General features: G+C 43.9%; 1 long non-coding RNA gene across 1 annotated transcript; it reads left to right on the top strand.

Annotated features, from left to right (window-relative positions):
• Window positions 1-6,956: 6,956 nt before the first annotated feature.
• On the top strand, window positions 6,957-11,119 carry LOC121835040. The gene is made up of 3 exons (XR_006077456.1): window positions 6,957-6,996; window positions 9,373-9,451; window positions 10,496-11,119. It is a non-coding gene; the product is annotated as an uncharacterized LOC121835040 (long non-coding RNA).
• The last annotated feature ends 4,770 nt before the right edge of the window (window positions 11,120-15,889 follow it).

Raw genomic sequence — 15,889 nt, 5'->3', positions numbered from 1 at the left:
CCCATCCTGTTGTACACTGTACTATGTCATCTTTCAATAACTTTGAGTCTAATTTCCACAACTCCCTTCCTGTTGTACACTGTACTAGACAGTGATCGAAAAAAGAGACAAGCTTAACGCAATAATTTTCACATTCACCTATTAGATCAAAAGAAAGGCAAATACGATCCAATCGGGCATGACTGTTACTACTCTGAAAATGGGTGTACTGCACTTCCAGTGCTCCTTCTAGGCATTCCTCGACATCTAAAGGTTACTGTCGCTAATTACGTTTGCTAATACTTCGACACTTGCGCCGCGGTAGGCTCTCTTACTAAACTTATCACGCAAAGACAAGACACAGTTAAATTCCCCCATTAAAATAGTTGCCCTATCTGTATTAAGGTTAAGCTTAATATTTTCAAATAAATTCGCTCTATCATTAGCCAGCCTTGGTGCATACAAACATACAACACGCCACTCCACTGAATGGTAAATGAATCACAACACACAAATCTGCCCTCCAGGCTCGGCTTCAGCTCCTTCAGAACCAACCCTGGCAACTTTCTAACAAACAACAAACAGCCCGCCGACATCCCAACTGCGGGGCTTACACACGTAAAATACCGCGACGTAAAGCGCTGCACCATGCTTCCCGCTCTCCTCCTCCCCGTCCACCTTCGTCTCCTGAACCGCCAGTGCGTCAATATCTAGATCCGTCACCAGACAATACAGCTGGCTCTGCCTTCGTTCCTGAGCCAGCCCTCGGACGTTGAGTGTAGCGAGGTTTAGGAACCCTTTAAAAGAAGCCATGGTTTGAAGACCCGGGAGCATGGTGCCGACCAGTGTCGCGGAATGGGCACCCCCATTCCATTCCCATTCCATTCCCATTCCATTCCCATTCCATTCCCATTCCATTCCCATCCCTAGCAAAAATAACGGTTTGAAATTAGTCCGGAAAGTGAAATCCGGACTAAAATCATACCGGAGTCATACCGGAAAGGCGGCTTCCGGTTCGCACAAACCGTGAATTTTAAAATCCGGTTCAAAGTCAAATTGGAGGAATTCCGGAGAGGCAAATTCCGGTTCGCTCATACCGTGATTTTCCTAATCCGGTTCAAAGTCAAATTGGAGAAATTCCGGACTGGCAACTCCCGGTTTGCTCAAACCGTGATTTTCCCAATCCGGTTCAAAATCGAATTGGAAGAATTCCGGAGAGACAGATTCCGGTTCGCACAAACCGTGATTTTCCTAATCCGGTTCAAAGTCAAATTGGAGGAATTCCAGACAGACAAACTCCGGTTCACACAAACCATGATTTTCGTAATCGGTTCGCAAAAACTGTGATTTTTAGAATCCGGTTAAAAGTACAATTGAAGGAATTCTAGACACACAATATGCGGTTCGAACAAACCATTCCTTGCCAAATTTCGTTAAAAGGCAAATTGGACAAAGTCTGGACTGAAAATATCCGCTTTGCACAAACCATACTTTGCCATATCTTGTTCAAAAGAAAATCGGGTCAGCTGCCTGATGCCGAAGATTTTCATGCGTATGGTTGAAATATCAAGTTGCAAACAAACCATCCCGATACCGTACGGGCTGCGTCGATCACAGCTCAGACCGCAGAAGACAGCAAACTGATACGCGGTGCCAAAAAGTAACATCTAGGCGATTTTTGCGCAAGTCATCGCCATCTAATTCCATCTAGCTTTTTCTATGCACTCTGTAATACTTGTTCATTATTATGCTTAAACAACGTTTTGTTATTTTGAATTATTTTTCCAAAAAAATTGCTTGATAACTGTCAAATAACCTTTTTCACATAATTTTCTCCACATAACCACAAACGAAAACAAGAACTAATTTGATGCCACAGCTAGATGTACACACAATCGGAAAGTGTCATTTTAGTATCTTTGAGAGCTTTCCTGCGGTTTCCTTGTTTATGCCTGCATGTTCAACATTTTATTATGGTGCACATGCAGGCAATTTCAAGGGCTTTCATCAATACAGGTACGCAAAGCAGGGACTCGAACTGTAACCGTAACCGAAACTGAAAACCATTTAGGAACAAAAATTTCCAGTAACCATAATCGGAACAAAATTGTTATTTGAAATTGACAAAAAACTACGTAACCGTAACCGTAACCGTAAAGTATTTACAGGTAACCGGATTTAACTAATATTAGCCGAAAAAAAAAGTTTTTCTCACGTATGACCTGGAGGAGGGATTATGAAATATCGTGGCAATTTGAAAGAGTTACTTTCAGCGAGTGGTGCATCTGGTAATATATTTCCGTTCAATCTAACTTTAGGATTAAGGATACTTAGTTGAAATCAGTGGTCGTGCTTATAATAAAAAAGTCTATTTTTCTAAATCTGTCACACTCCTACATCGCTACATGTATCAGTGTGTGTCGCCTTCAGTGTAATAACTAATAAGTTAGAATTCTCATATGTCCATCCAATTCGGTTCTATCAAAACCGGCGATGTTCCTGACATGCAGCAGCCAGTATGAAGAAACGATGTAAATTTACCGTCATGCAGAGCTGGCGGAAAAGAAAACCTGGTATTAATTTAGTCTGCAACGTGCCGCTATTGACAATTTTGTAACAGCACAGAAAGAAAAAAAAATGTGAGAGGTTTGACATTGGTGTTAAGTGTATGTTTCATATTAACGTGATCCAGAATTTATGTGAACAGAAAACAATCACAAAATTAAAAGTATTTTGTGAAGTGAAAGCTAATATATCCGTTGATGGCCAGTATTTAAATGGAAGTTCAGTGACTGGCCGGCATCGGCGCTTTGCTGTTCAAACTGGCGAGCCCCGTCATGGAAGATCCGTTTACTGACCGGCATTGTTTTATTTATTTATTTTTTTAATTTTTCATTATGCAGTCAGGACATTGAGATTCTGGCGAACTGCGGCAATTCATGAATAGCGAGTGGAAATGTTTGTTTTGATCAATCCTTCCTAAATGACGACCGACGCTAGGGTATTTTATCCCAGCATGGCAAGTCTGACGTGTTTTATCGCGAAAACGTAAGAAAAAACAATGCGGTGAAGAAACTTTGCTGCCCAGAATTTGAGAATATGACTGCCTATGCCACGAAGAATAAATTTCACAACGCCGAGCATTACTTTTTTCAGGAAGCTAGTTTAATTTAATGTACTATACTTAAAGTCCAGTGGTATACACACGTGCTTGGCTCTGATAAAAAATAAAAATGGTATAACGGAGCGAAAAAAAGAAAAAAAAACAACCTGACATTATTGAGCACGCGCTCTCAGTTACAAAAACAATAATAAACATTACTTTTCCGAGACTAGAAAAGTAAGAGCTGTGTTGACGCTACGAAATTGAGTGTGAAAATATGTTATTTCAGGCAGGAATCAACTGTTTTCTGTGGTAGTTACGATTATCTAATTCTAACCGAAATATTTCAAATGTTCCCATAGCCAAACGATATCTGTCTCTTTGATAGCTTACGTTATACGACATACCGTATCAGAGGAACGCGAATGTAAAAACTTTTTTTTAACGCAAAAAAGCGAGAAGCACCACTGCGTTGTGGATGTTCACACTGCTGGGTTTGTGAACGTGACCCCTTGACGCTACGAAAAATAATTGTTACAACGCCGAACGATACCATTTCTAATAGCTAGTTTAATTATCCGTGCTGTACTTGAATCTCAGGAATAAAAACGTGTCTGGGCCTAATAAAAAGTAAAACTGCGGAGCGCAACCTGTATAAATAAAACCTGGCGGCACGCGGGGGATAGCACTGACCTACCAGAACAAATTAAATACTACTTTCCGGAAGTAAGAATATTAAGAGATGTGCTTAATACGTAGCGCGCTATGAGCTCAACTAAATTACAGCCTTAAAATGGCGGTATTTTTGATTCAATAGTGGGTGAAGATGGCCGCTTTCAGAAAAACTTCGACTGCATTTCTGCGGCAGTTTTACCACTTACACATTTTCCCATTTTGCTTGCAATATGCTCATTATTATTGCATTGCTTTCTTCTTTGAAAGGACTTGTGCTGTTTGCCTACGGTTATGAATTATCCCGGCAAAACAAGAGGGCCACGGTTTGTGCATTGCAACGGTTCAAACTTTGGGTCGCTCCTTTTTTTTTTTTTTTTTTCACCTTCTACGTGATTATTACCTTAAAGAACGGTGCCAACGACTGCAAAAGCATAGAAAATATTTATAATCATAAAACCTAATACAAAAACGTGGGGAAAATATCTAAAATATTAAAAACTACTACAAAAAGGCGAGAAAAAAATATTTAAAATAATAAAAACTACTACAAAAACGTGGGGAAAATATCTAAAATATTAAAAATAATACAAAAAGGCGGGAAAAATATTAAAAATAATAAAGACTAATACAAAAGGTAAAAAAAAATATTTAAAATAATAAAAACTAACATAAACTACGCGGCTTCATAGAGTGCCCACCGAGATTCGAACCAACGACCGCACGCCCAGGAAGACAGAGCGTTAACACACTGCGCTACAGGCGCCGACTTACACTCGTGCGTTTTCTAGAAGTATACATGTTTGGTAAATTCGTTTCGAAACAGGTACACATAGTTTCGTATTTAATATTTTGCGAAGTGTTCAGGAATTATTCATAATATTATGTCAATATTGACGTGCGCAATAATTTATTATTACTGTGTTTTTTGTAAGTTTTATAATGTGGTTTGCTTATCCTTTTTTCTTAAACGTTTTGAAGATACGAAAACAATCAATCGAATCAACAGCCTATGTTTAGCACTTTTGTTTTGCACGGTTTGCCGGGCGTATCGGGCGTGTGCGTTTGAACAGTTTGAATGCCTGCGATCACGACCGGGTAACGGTTAAATTTTCCCCATTAGTCGTGATCCGTGGAGTAGGCCTTAGTTTCAAACGTGTCCGAAAAAGACGGAAGCGACTGTGAGACGTGGTACTACGTCAAATCAGCTCAACAGCCAAGATCGTGGCACGGGATCCGAAGTAAGTTTGTTTCTTTGTTCGTTAGAGCTAGCTTATTTCCTGCGTTCAGAAGGCTTGTTATTGTCTGTAGATCGCTTGCTTTTACCAGTATTATTAATTGTGCGCAAATGGTGTTACGCGAGGCTGTTTTTCTTCTTTTTTCCCCGATGCAGAGACTGTACTCGCTCAAGGTCCATCAGTAGCGGCGGAACTCTTTAGGAGACGGAAAGTAGGGGGGTGGGGGTCAAAGGCGGAAGAGGATGGGGGAGGGGGGTGTTGATTGCCTCCCTCTGCCGTATTGTTTGCTGGTAAACTAGAATGTCTGGAAGCCCGCGGTGCGGTGCCCCTCCATTGCCGACACCATTGCGTGCGGAGAAACGGACCCGACAAAAAGCGGCGATTGATTGATCGAGCAAGCCCGTAGCTTCCACCGTCCAGTCGTCTCCAAACGATTTCATTTTCGCGATTCGTAATCAGAAAAGGATTGCCAAAATTGGTGCCGCAATGAATTCACCCCATGGTTATTATAGCATAGCATACCACTTTCGATCGCAAAAATTTGTGCCCGCGAAATAAGTTTTGACGCCGGCACTTATACCTCGCGAAATCTCGAGCTCTAAATATCATTTGCTGTGCACGTGTTTTGTATGATCCAACGCACGTGCAACGAATTTCACACCTCCAGAAACACTCGGACTGCTTTAAATGTTGAAGCATTTACTCTTTTCATACTGCTGTTTTTTTAGAGGCTATCAAGTATTAATTACAAGCTTCTAGGGAAATTTACAAGGATGTCCTGAATTAAGGTAGTGTCCCGCCAGTTTTTGGTATCTATATTTTGTTGAGTATAAGTATATAGTGTTAGACATACCTTACCCTAACCCTGATTTTTCGTTTGGTACTGACTTTAGCGAATGGTGTAAGTTGTAATTGTTTTTAGTTGTTGCATGATTGTAGTAAGGTGGTGAGCTGGTACTACTTGAACATCTTGAAAAATAGTTCGCAAAAAATCAAGGAGACAGGGAGAGTAACACTTAGACCTCATGCAAGCGCAAAATGAACTCGCATAAATTAGAGAAGGGAGAAATAAAAATGTGGTAGGGGCTCGAGCACAGGCCCAAGTGGAACGCGCTGATTTACCTGTTAGCAAGAGCCGACTAAAAAAAGAAAAAAACAATTTTCATGTTAGTGAAGGTAACAAATGGATGGCTAGTACATAAAGAGAGCTAAATTTTTCTCTAAAATCTACGATGGATTGTCACCTACCTATGCACTGTTTACATCCTTAGGAAAAACGTGAATAATTAGCAGATACTATAAAAACATAGAAGAGAATTATTTTAGGCTTTTAGTTTGCGTAGTATGGGCGACCAATTTGTCCGCACATCCGTCTGTTACCTGAGCTGCCAAGGAAATTGTTTTTACAGTATTATGCATATGGATGAATTAGCATGGCCCACTTGGACCTGTTTGAACTTTTGCTAAAGCTCCTAACGCATTTTTTTTCTCTAATTTATGAGTGTTGGGAGTCTGCACTCGGTATGTAGTGTATGTATTCCTCTCCTTTATTCCTTGTTTTTTGTGTGCTATATCTCAAGATGTTCAATCCGATTGAACTCACCACTTTACTACATGGAAAAGCTGTTGCTAATTCTAGAGTGTCTGTAAAACAATCTACCTGACATCTTTGCGTCACGCCCCGGTTCCTGAAGCTCACATTCTCCGAGTACAGCCTTTCTGATTTCTCTCATCCTCTTACTTATTTTTTTTTTTTTTGTGTGTTCAATAGATCGAGTTGCGAATGTGCACCAGTCTGCGTGCACTTTTTTCAAGTTGGTCCATGATGTTTTTCTATCATATATTCTAATCTGTGTTTTCATCTTTATACTTACTGCAGCCTTTCTTAATTAGATGTTTGCATTCACTTTCGCCATCCTGATGTGAGTGACCTGAGACGACACAAAATGACAGTCTCCCCTGCTGAAGTCCTGGCTTGATGGAAGACTGCCAAGGCTGTTCATGGTAAGGTGCTCTATATATTGAGCAATATAATAGCAACTTATTTCTGCTAGGATTGTTTTCAACACAGACTGTATTTATGGGCTGGCCTTTAGCAATTTTGTTGCCACTCACGTGGAATGAAAGCCTTTAGGAAAATTGCGCATTTCATTCGTAAGCGGAATGCTGAGTTTACAACAGAAGTATGTTGCGTTGCCTTGCGTTGGGGATCAGTGGCCGACTGGGCTAGCGCACATCAGCTCGGAGCACGTGGAACAAAAGCTTGCGCTGCAGAACCCAGAGATCCTGGGTTCAATCCCCACCCCTGCCTATTTCGATCTAGATAAGCATCGTACCGGCATGTGGTCGTGTATCACTACTGCGTGGTGCAGGTTGATTCCAGGCTAGCAGTCATACTGCACTGGCTAAATTGCTCATCTACAGCGAGCAACTCGTCGCAACTTTCAAATGGCTCACCAACTCCACAGAACCCCAACAGAAGTGCGTCACTACTTGCATCCAGTATTGCTGTGTGTTGTATCTGTATTTTGTATTTGTTTATTTAGTGTTCCCAATAATAGCTGAGCCTTCCCATTGCTGCGCTTGTTAGTAGCAACACACAAACGCGAACAAACGGCGAGAGTGGTGAAGAGCGCCACTTTTGCCGCTCGCCACTGCGCCCATTGGTTTTCGGAGAAGTTTGCAGTGTTAGTCTTTGTGGTATTTGGTCATATATCGCAGATGGACACAACCAGGGCACTGTACCTACAACTCAGCACTTGCAAGACTTGCGTGAATACACCCCGCAGGTGCTCGCACTTTCAGAGTCATTTTAATGTTGCAGAAATGATAGAATGGATGCTTGGGTAAGTTGATGAACCATATTCTATGGTGACAGCGCGGAGAAACATTCGCACACCAGACACTCAGGAAGACAAGCACACGCGCTGAACTTACAACTTTTGTGTATTCGACTACTTCGTTCTTCTCTTCGACGTCTAGATTGACTTTTCAGATCGTGATAAGGAGAATAGCACAAAATACAAGGAAAAAAAGCAAAGAACAAAAAAAAAAAAAAAAGAGAAAAACCGAAAATAGGAAGCCCTTACAAGTCATCCCTCTCCCTCACTGCTATCCTTAAGTTAGAAATTGGAGCTTTTTGGTCGACAACACAATAGAAGGACTACTTACCCACTTGTTCTTCAGATGCTCTATTCTTTGTGCTTCCATTATTTCTTTTGACAATGGGTCTCGACTCTTAACTATTACGGAACAATTTTCAAAATGTGTTACACAACCACAATCCGGAGAGTGGGTTCCCAAATGTCCAGCGGCGACTCGGTGGGTGTTATAAAAATGCTCCTTTAAACGATCATTCAAACACCTGCCAGTCTGGTCTACATAACTAGTGTGGTAAGAAGTATGTAGGCCAGACTGGCAGGTGTTTGAATGATCGTTTAAGGGAGCATTTTTATAACCCCCGAGTCGTCGCTGTACATTTGGGAATCTGCTGTCAAGATTGTGGTTGCGTAGCACATTTTGAAAATTGTTTTATAATAGATAGATAGAAATAATGAGAGCGCAAAGAATAGAGCACCTGAAGGACAAGTGTGTAAGTAGTCCCTCTATAGCACTGTCGACCAAATAGCTTCAATTTCTATCTAAACAATAGTGGTGAGTAAGAAGGATGATTTGTAAGGGTTTTCTTTATCCTTTTTTTTCTTTTGTCTTGTCTTTTGCTTTTTTTCCTTGTATTTCGTGCTATTTCTTCTGCTTATCACGTTCTGGAAAGTCAATCCAGACGTTGAAGAGAAGAATGAAGTAGTCGAATACACAAGCGCTATAAGTTTAGCGCGTGTGCTTGTCTTTCTGAGTATCTGGTGTGTGATTGTTTCCCTGCACTGTCATCGTAGAATATGCAAAAATGAATAATAACATTGGCATATTTGTCATGCCAAAGCTTGTCACACTTATTCCGAACTCTGATCTCCACGAGATCACAATACTATCGTTTCTGTTGTAGTGGCACTGCAGACTCTATACTTGTTTTGCTTCAGTCTTTGTAAGGAGGACGCTCTAATCCGATTCTACTCATCTATGGTGTACTAGATAGCACCATATTTGCAGAGCTAGTCTTTGGTTTTTGTAGTTCCATCTAAATATATTTCAACCTTTAAGTTATTTGTCATTTGGCATGTAAATTTACAAGCTTATCTAGATTGAAGGCAACAAATATTTTGCCAGCACTCATGGTACGCGTTTGAAGTATATTGCGTTAACATAATTGACCCAACCTCTGATTTTTATTTGTCAGTGCCTCTAGCGAATTGTGCATGCGAGGATTGCTTTTGCTTGTTTGTTTCACATAATCTACAGCACATTTTTCACCTTTCTACTCAGTGCAGCCCTCGCCGAACAGACGCTAGCATCGACTAGGCCGAGGTTCAGGTCTATGGCAGTCTCCAAAGGTTGTTGATGGGTAAGCTGCCTTATATGTACAGCTGTGTAAGAGCAGCTTGTCTTGGGTGACAATTTGAAATGCATTTTGATGTTTTAGAAAGTGAAATTTGCATGGGCAAACTTGCAACGTGAAGCCTTACCAAGCCTGTTTTGAACTTTCGTCCTCTTGAGATTTCGATACAGCCGTTTATGCTGCACACAGACTAGCTACTTCGGCCAGGTAGAGAATTGATCGATATGAAGGTAAACAGGTGAGTGTCAACTGCTCAGTTCCATCCGTGGTGACGTTCTCTCCTTATCAGACGACTTACCACACTTGGTTCGCAAAACATTTGAAAAGGAGAGCAAGTCAGCTGCTGCATGATGCTCCCAGTACTGAGCAGTCGACGATTGCTTGTTCACCTTCGTATAGATCACGAGTGTACTTCAAGCTCGGCAGGTGTGAGACTTATCTGATTCAGCCTAGCAGTGGTGTGCTGAGCGGAATGTGTAGAGCTAGTTGACTTGTGTACAGGCAGTGGCTGTGCGGTATAAAACAAACCCAATTGGGAACTTTAATGCAATCTTGTGTAGTCCCATTGATGTCATGATTATGATTACACGTTTTATAGTGCAAAGAAAAAAATGCGATGTAATCGTTTTTTTAGACTGCGTGTGCGACCTCCAAGCTTGTGTTTGTACGTTCTGTGTGGTGAAACGTGCTGTATAAGCAAAATTAGAGAATCCTCGAGCTATATGCTGCAAGGAGTGAAAACAGCAATCTGGCCGCATTCTTCCCACTTCCGTATACTGTGCAAATGCAGATGGACACACACTTTGGATGCTTTGCACTTAAACACCCCACGTAAAGCACACTGCTTAATAAGCATCAATTGTCAAGTGTGCGGATTTGGCTGTTCAGCAAAACGTGGGCCAAATCGTTTGTGTCAAATCTTTTTGTCGCCCGAAAAAAAAAAGTCTTGTGTTGTCCTAGGCCAGGGGCCTATTTAGAAAAATTATTGCAAAACAATGTAGCTAATAATGTGTATGTGTCCTGATTCTTGTTTTTTTTTTCTAATTACAGCATACACGGAGGGTATCTCCAAGGAGAAGGGGTGGGGTTATGTAGAGAAGATAGTGCTTCTTTCTATGGGTACAGAGCTGTCCGAAGTAAGTTCAGAATGGAAAGAGCACCACCAAGTTCCGCCTGGTTCTGAACAGCCACAAAATGAACACAGAATTCAGAAGAATAGTAATATGAAGGACCTAGGCAGGGTAGCCACACGTTTTGAGTTCGCAATGACATTTGAATAAGATCACAAATATTCTTGTTTTGCGCAAGGTCGCCTAGTTTACTCACCATATTGGTTACGTTTTGCACAGCAGAAATATTTTTTTTTATCAGACTGAAACCTCATTGTTAATTGAACAAATGTGGCTGTCTGTGTAAGTCCTTCGTGTTTTTATTCTTTTTTATTTGTGTGTTCATTATTTCATGTTTTTCTCGTGATTTAGTCTGTGTTTTTGTTACTTATGCGTTCATCATATCTTGAAGTTTTAATTAAAGATATGATGCCCTCGCCATTTTCTAGTCTGGGAAATGGTGGTGACCTCGTCGTGTTCAAGGAGCAGTAATGAACTTTCCATCTTGTATTGCTTCCGGCGAACAATGGTGTCTTTGTGCGTGTGTGTGTGTGCGATGTGTTGATCACAAGGGATGATTTCGGGACCGAACGGAACAACAAGGCCAGCGAGGAGCGACTGGGGGACTTTGAACATCGCACGGTGCAAGGAAGGACTTCAACGACGAGGCTAGCAAGCAAGCCCTTGTCAAAATTGATGTGCTCGACCGGAGAGTTGAATCAGGACTGTGACCCTGTGAGGAAGAATCAACGACTTTGGAACTTTCGTATAGTTTACAGCTTAATTGTCGCCTTCCTTTTGTTTTATTTTAATAGGTGTCTGTGTGCTATTACATTTTTATTTTATTTTAATGGTTGTCCGTGTGATATTACCATTTGTTTTCTTGAACGGCGAAGCGCTTGTTTACAGTTTTGGCACTTTTATGTATAAAACTTTTTTTGCAAACCATATTCTCTGTGCTCCCTCGACAACCAATCCCGCCAAAGGGCTGTGATTTTCCGACGTCCATTGACATATATTCTTACTAGCGATCGCCTGCATGTTATCTTTGTAGCATACATATTTGTCGGAAACACAAATTTCGAACCAGGCCAATAAAGATTGGTCAGTGGCCTATTCTGTCGATGCATCTATATAAACACACGTTTGGCAGTGTGGGATAGCAGTAAAATGTATATTTTGTGGATATTCATAGAAATGCATTATATGATTCCTTGTCTGGACCTGAAAGTATGGTACCTGCCCCATGGCAATAATTTTAATGTGATGCTAGAAGGAGCATCACATGAAAGTTGCTTTATATGGGGTAAGTACTATATTTTCCAGGCCCAAACACGGGATCATATAAAGCAGTCTATACAGGGTATATGAGGAATTGGGCAGATATGGCTATATACATCCAGATACGGTCTGATTATGCATATGTGGTCCATATCTGCCCAATTCCTTATATATCCATATCTGTATTTTTTATTAGAAGTCTAGATATGACATTTTTGTAAGGGATGGCCTTTAGCATCAGCTGCAGCACATCGGAAGGTGAAACAGTAGGTATGTCACTATTAAACTATTTCTATTATATTCCGGTGTTACCTGATACAATTTAATATACGGTTAGACCCACTCCAGTAAAGCTCTACGGATTGGCCAGATACGGTTCAGCTTCCGCTTCGACCAATTACGGTTGGGTTTCCGGACTGGGCATTTCCGGTTCATTTTACGGTTTCTAAAATCCGGTTTGCTTAGGGGCCCATATGACGGTTTGAAATTCCGGATCCATTCCGGTTTATTTTTAAACCGTTTTTTTTGGTAGGGATTCCATTCCCATTCCATTCCGGGAATTTGAGTTTTCGATAATTCCATTCCTTTCAACTCCTAGGAATGGGGACACTGGGCCCATTCCCACTCCTGGAATGGCTGAATCGCTCCATTCCATTCCTCTAATTCCTAAACGTAAAAATTGGCACTTGAGAGCTACATTGTATCGCCGGCATAAGCACCATAAAGCTGCAATTATCAAACGCATAGTCGATTGCAAGAAATGCAAAATTCCTCAAAAAAGCACTGATTTTACTAAGCGGAGCGCTGGTGGCACAGAGTGTTTGTTTAAATTGTGCTGAAAACATCGAGAAAGTCCCTTGATATGTCGATGCTTGTTTAAAATATCGGTCTTTCGACCACGTGGCTCGCAACAAACAGAAAAAACTTAAATCCAGAATTTTTTTCGGCAAACTTTTTGCATTTGTTTTCTATAGACATACGCGGCCAGCGCGTTTGTTTGATAAGACCATAAAAATGTCCAGTTCGTGCGTGGCGCAGAAATAAGCTAGATTACTGTATTCTTCAAATACCTGCACAGCAATACGGCTAGTACGCTGCTAAAAGCGACTCCATACACAGTGGCGAGAACACATCCCCTGTCAAAGTGCAACCACTACGGCGCCCCCCAGCACGAGATACTGTATATACCATGTCACAAAACTGTCTTTCTGCAGGTCTGGTCAGTTCGGTCACGCGACAAGAGCAGTGACGACAATCTACTTCACCTTACGATCCACCGCCACAGACAGCACGAGAGCCATCGAAACCAATCCAGTGCCTTCTGTTCCGAGTGTCGCGTGACCCTGGGGCGCAGCAACGCGCTGTCCGTGTAGTCCCCCTCACGGTGCTGGATCGCCTGGGGTGACTAGCGTCCGCAGCGGTCCATCGCAAGGTGAAACACAGGCAGAGGCTAAAGTCAAAGGAAATGAGCGTGAATCCGCTAGCTTACTTGTAACCCTAACCCACTTGAATGTAAAACATATAACACAAAAAACAAGCATCGGAACAAAGACAGAGTAAAAGGCGGACCTACACGTAAAAATGCAGTATAAAAAGACAAGCGTCGGAGGAAAGCGCAAGAAGAGAGGGGAGAAGTGAATCTCGCTTTATTTTAATGCCGAAAGAAACCCAGATGCGCGAATGAACGTGGAAGGCAGCAGGGTTGGCCGCCTGCTAAACAACGCTCCTCGAACTATAAGAAAACAATAACTGATCATCTTTCGGCGGCGCGCGAGTCAACGAGTTATCAGAGCTCTGCGAGTTATGAGTCGTCCCCCGCTCCCAGATCTCAGTCTGTGCGCGCGTGTATTCTCCATGCCTTCGTTTCGTTTGCTTGGTTCTTGGTTTCTTGTTTCGCTCGCTCTCGTGTAACACCACTAAAGGCCGTCGCCTGCGCGAAAGGCGCCACCGCCAGCCCTCCCTCCCCCCCTGTTCTTCGCTTTCACGCTTCTTTTTAGAGCGCAGCTCTTAGGGGCCCGTTCCCGGCTTGAGCGGCGTCGGCGTCGGCGTCGCCGTCAGCGTTGGCATAACCAAGGTCACCCCAAGGTCACGTGACCCCCAAGGTCATCCCAAGGTCACCCCAAGATCACGTGACCCCTCCCCCAAAGTCACGTGACCCCCCTCCTTCGAGGCCACGTGACCTTCCCGATGACGTCATCGTCACTGATGACGTCACCGGCATCCGCATCATCATCACTGACGACGTCACCAGTGATGTCACTGATGACGTCACCGGCATCCGCATCGTCATCGCCATCATCACTGATGACGTCATCAGTGACGTCACTGATGACGTCTCCGGCATCCGCATCGTCATCGCCATCATCACTGATGACGTCATCAGTGACGTCACTGATTAAGTCACTGGCATCCGCATCGTCATCGTCATCACCACGGATGACGTCATTAGTGACTCACTGATGACGTCATCAGTGACGTCACTGATGGCGTCACTGACATCCGCACCGTCATCGTCATCATCGCTGGTGACGTCATCAGTGACGTCACTGATGGCATCATCGGCATCGTCACGTGACCCCCCAAGGTCACGTGACCCCGCGGGTCACTTGACCCCCCCCCCCAGTACCCCTCCCTCCTCCTCCTCAAGAGCTGCGCTCCAATTCGGTGTTACAGGGATTTGTAAACGGCTTTCACTTTTTAGAGCGCAGCTCTTAGGGGCCCGTTCCCGGCTTGAGCGGCGTCGGCGTCGGCGTAACCAAGCTCACCCCAAGGTCACGCGACCCCCAAGGTCATCCCAAGGTCACGTGACCCCCAAGGTCACCCCAAGGTCACGTGACCCCAGAGGTCACGTTACCCCTCCCCCAAGGTCACGTGACACCCAAAGTCACGTGACCCCCGAGGTCACGTGACCCCCCCCCCCCGAGGTCACGTGACCACCCCCAGGGTCACGTGACCCCCCCGCCGAGGTCACGTGTCCCCGATGACGTCATCGTCACTGGTGACGTCACCGGCATCCGCATCGTCATCGTCATCATCACTGATGACGTCATCAGTGATGTCACTGATGACCCCACCGGCATCCGCATCATCATCGTCACTGATGACGTCATCAGTGACGTCACTGGTGACGTCACCGGCATCAGCATCGTCATCGTCATCATCACGAATGACGTCATCAGTGACGTCACTGATGACGTCACCGACAACCGTATCGTCATCGTCATCATCGCTGATGACGTCATCGGAGTCCGCATCGTCATCGTCACTGATGAGGTCATCAGTGACGTCACTGATGACACCATCGGCATCGTCACGTGACCCCCCCAGGTCACTTCACCCCCCCCCCCAGTACCTTTCCCTCCTCCTCCTCAAGAGCTGCGCTCTAATTCGGTGTTACAGGGAGTTGTAAACAGCTTTCACTCTTTCTTTCATTTTAGAGAGCAGCTCTTAGGGGCCCGTTCCCGGCTTGAGCGGCGTCGGCGTAACCAAGGTCATCACAATGTCACGTGACCCCCAGAGGTCACGTGACCCCTCCCCTAGGGTCACGTGACCCCCAAGGTCACGTGACACCCAAAGTCACGTGACCCCCTCGAGGTCACGTGACCCCCAGAGGTCACGTGACCCCTCCCCCAGAGTCAAGTGACCCCCAAGGTCACGTGACACCCAAAGTCACGTGGTTCCCGAGGTCACGTGACCGCCCCCAGGGTAACGTGACCCCCCCGCCGAGGTCATGTGACCTCCCGATGACGTCATCGTCACTGCTGACGTCACCGGCATCCGCATCGTCATCCTCACTGATGACGTCATCAGTGACGTCACTGATGACCTCACCGGCATCCGCATCGTCATCATCACTGATGACGTCATCAGTGACGTCACTGATGACGTCACCGGCATCCGCATCGTCATCATTATCATCACGGATGACGTCACTGATGACGTCACCGACATCCACATCGTCATCGTCATCATCGCTGATGACGTCATCGGAGTCCGCATCGCCATCGTCACTGATGACGTCACAGTGACTTCACTGATGACATCATCGGCATTG

This window comes from Ixodes scapularis, unplaced genomic scaffold (assembly GCF_016920785.2).
Source record: "Ixodes scapularis isolate PalLabHiFi unplaced genomic scaffold, ASM1692078v2 PGA_scaffold11__112_contigs__length_91849675, whole genome shotgun sequence".
NCBI classification, from domain to species: Eukaryota; Metazoa; Arthropoda; class Arachnida; order Ixodida; family Ixodidae; genus Ixodes; species Ixodes scapularis.
The sequence above is the reverse complement of the archived record's forward strand: the minus strand, read 5'-3'. Positions and strand labels throughout refer to the sequence as shown.